Genomic DNA, 3,948 nt, shown 5'->3' with positions numbered 1-3,948 from the left:
TTATGACTGTAAGTCTATCACAAGTGAAAAATTCTTTTGCGCAGTAAATAATATAACTTTTATATCTTTAACAAATTCAAAACTTATAATTAAAACTAGTTATAAAAATATACATATACATATATATAAAAAAAGTAATGCAATAAAAATATAATTAAAAAATAAATTATAAAAAGAAATTTTCACTTAATTCCATGCTTGTTCCTCTCAAAAGCTCTGCTGTACGTGTTTCTTCAGATCATATTTCGGAATTTAAAAATGCCTAAATAAAAATTAAAATTAACTAAAAAGATAATTTTATTTGAAACTCACTAATAACTTATGTATATTATATTTGAAAATCCTATTTTATTTATTTTGTTTTTTAACTCAAAAAGAGTTATTGCACAGGAGCAGGCAACACTTTTGGTTAATCGCACAGAATAACAGCTACATAGGTATTTCGAAAATTCTCGAAACTCCTATTTAAATGTGTGTTGTCTCTTTTCGACGTATGCAAATTTTGCTTTCGGAAAAGTCGTAAACACTGACAGTAATTTTACTGTTTTATTTCATTTTTACGCATGTAAGCAATATAATTCGAAGATGTCTCTGTTTAATAATAACAGTGACGGTCAGTTTATATAACTGTCCGTTGCGACTGACAAAAAAAATGTGAGTGTATTGGTGAACCCATCAGCACTTTCTTGTAGGGACGCGCTATGTTGTCGTGTAATCGATGTAATATGTGTGTATTCAAAGATATGGCGAAATGAACCATTTTAAGCAATTGCATTTTCAATTGCAAGCCATGGTTGAAACGCCATTTCCTATTATTTAGGTGTTTTAGTAATGTTTGCTGTGGAAACTCGCCTTGAATGTCAAAAACTTAAAATCCGATTGAAATTCTAAAATTTGTTCCTAATACATAATATGTACAATATTTCATATTTTATGCAGCTTTGAAAAATTTATGAGAAACGCCTTGAAAAGTAACACTCAAGTTATTCTTAACATTCAGTTTATTCGCTCTTTTCTAATATATTACCTTTATATACATATATACATACATACACAAGCTTTTGTGTGTATCTTTTGACTGAGGCTGAAAGGGAAATTTTTTATTTCGCTATTTATACAGGCAATACACTCTTCGCCTTTCTCGATTCACTTGCATTAAATATTTTCCTTATTCACCATTATTATGACAATATTCGTTTTTCCAACCGAGGTGTAGTCACTTTTGCGCCAACAATGGGCAACAGAAAGATCGGTTTAAAGAAAATACATACACCAAAACTGGTAATTGTGAATTTTCCAATAGCGAAATGAGTAACATTACAAGAGTTTGTAGGTAAACCACACAAAAATACATACATACATACCTACATATGTAAGTGCTTCTAAGCATATACATACTTGGGTATGTTTGTCCACCGATTGAGTAACAAAACGAAAACAAGTTCCAACCGGCGAATTGGCAACAATCTGCCAAACATAAACAGTGGCCAGTAAAAACAACAAATTAAATATAAATGTGGCCATAGTCGCGGTCGCCACTGCCATAACTTCGTGACAAATGTATTGCCAACCTTGACGGAATCAATCTTTTCTGAAAGGGGTTTCCCAGGGAAAGTATCAGTTATAAATCCTACCATGATTTTAATTTCGATATCCAGTATTTGACTGCATTTAAGGCTGTTTTTGTGTATATCCAACATTATTGGTAATTTTTTATTATATATCCATACTGGTAGGCCTAAGACGGGTATAGAGTCAATTCAAACAAACGTGTGTCTCAAAATTAACCGAACTTTTATATATGTAAATTATACAATATGCAGCTATTGAAAACTTCCAGCAATAATAGGATACATTCATCCTCATTCAAACCCACATAACTTCATGTAAATCGGATGACAGATGTTAAAATTAGGATTTGATATAAACTGTAAGGTGATGATTGTATGATTCGTACTCAAGTTTATACGTGGTTCGCACAATTGGTAACGAACGTTCGAGAAAAAATTGGTATCAATGCAAATTTACTGAGGATTTAAACACTAGTAAAAACATTATTCGGCGAATTTTAACTGAAGAATTGGGTAAAAGAAAGGTCTGAGCGCATTTGTACCATCGAAATTTTGACGAGAAAACGGATTTACAAGTATCTCATCAGCCACCCTTCGTATACGCCTGATCGATCACCATGTGACCATGGAGCATTTTAGGTTGATATCACAGTCATTCAAGTAGCCATAACCAAGGTTTAGAAGAACATTCCGATAAATGACATAAAAATATCTATTCATGCGCGGGTTGATCGTTGAAAAACTATATGGAATAAATAATAACTTTCAAAGATAATATTATATAAAGTGCAATAATTATTTGAAGGATTAGTAATTAATAGCTCAAAAATAACATTGTATGTATATATATATTAACATATATTGTAAATACCAATGGGACCGGACAACAAAAACATAATTGTAAGGTTCGAAACTTAGTCCCTAGCCTTTACATATAGGTTTATACATAGAAACACATGTACATTGGTGTGAACAATTTTAGCGGCCTCTCCATGTTGTTATTATTTAACTCCAAAAACTTTTTCTACCTCAAAAAAAGTTATGTAATCGCCATAAATGTGGCATACAACAAGAAAAAACGTTAACTTCGGTTGCACCGAAGCTATAATACCCTTCACAAATACAAAGGTTCCTTACCGATTCCGATAGTTCAATTTGTATGAGAGCTATATGATCCAGTGATCTGATCTAAACAATTTCTTCGGAGATTACATTGTTGCCTTAAACAAGAAGTCATGCTAAATTTCGTGAAGATATTACGTCAAATAAAAAAGTTTTCCATACAAGTACTTGCTTCCGATTGTTCAATTTATATGGCAGCTATATGCTATAGTGGTCCGATATCGGCCGTTCCGACAAATAAGCAGCTTTTTATTGAGGAAGGGACTGATGCAAAATTACAGATCGATATTTTATAAACTAAAGGAACTAGTTCGTATATGTACAGACAGACAGTCATGTTGATCATTTATGTATATACATATTTCTTAAGGTCTCCGTCGTTTCCTTCTGTGTGTTACAAACTTCGTGACAAACATTTATATGCCCTGTTCAGGGTATAATAAGTAATAAGTATTTGACAATATGTTGGCAACATTATCACATTGTCGGTGTGCAGTCCGTTGGCAGACAAACTGCAATGGAGAAGAAGACTGGTATTGCTTTATGCGCTCTTGTTGTTGCATTTTCTGCTGTAAGTGATTAGTGTTTCTATACATGTGTGTGTGCATATTACATGTATGTTTTTTCGCTGTGCTGGTGGCAGTGGCATTAGATACTTGCTAGACAACTACCACTACGCTTCACTGGTAGTCGTTCCATTATTACTGCAGCGCATGCGTTTTGGTAGAAAAACCACTCAGCCCCACGCTCCGCAACATCCCGCATGGCTCATCGCTCATATGCAGCTGGTCGCCGAAAGTAGTTGCACATTTCGCTTTTCGCTATCGTCGGCCTCGTCCACGCCACTGCCACCGCCATCGCCATTGCCGTCGCCACAGTCGTCGTTGTTGTCGTCATCTTCCTCGGGCGCTGCATTTTGTTGCAAATCGCCAACAACACAGCAACAACATTGCCACAGTGCAAAATTAAACACAGCCGACGCTCGGTCGTTCGTTTGGCATTGCTGTTCGTGCATTGTTGTTGTTTCTAATGCTAGTAATATTTGTTTTGCGCTTTTATTGTTGACTTTTTCTTTTTGCCTATTCATGTGCGTATGTGTATATGTGTGTGTATGTTGTTTTTGCATTTTGCTTTTCTCTGTTGTGCTTTATTGTTATTGTTGCAGCTGTTGTTGCTAATGCAATTTAGCTATAACTATGAATGCTGACTTGTGTGCAATTGCATTGCATACAACAAGTCACCGGGCAACTCACTC

Source organism: Bactrocera oleae, chromosome 6, assembly GCF_042242935.1.
Source record: "Bactrocera oleae isolate idBacOlea1 chromosome 6, idBacOlea1, whole genome shotgun sequence".
Taxonomy (NCBI): Eukaryota; Metazoa; Arthropoda; class Insecta; order Diptera; family Tephritidae; genus Bactrocera; species Bactrocera oleae.
Note: the sequence above shows the minus strand (reverse complement) of the source record.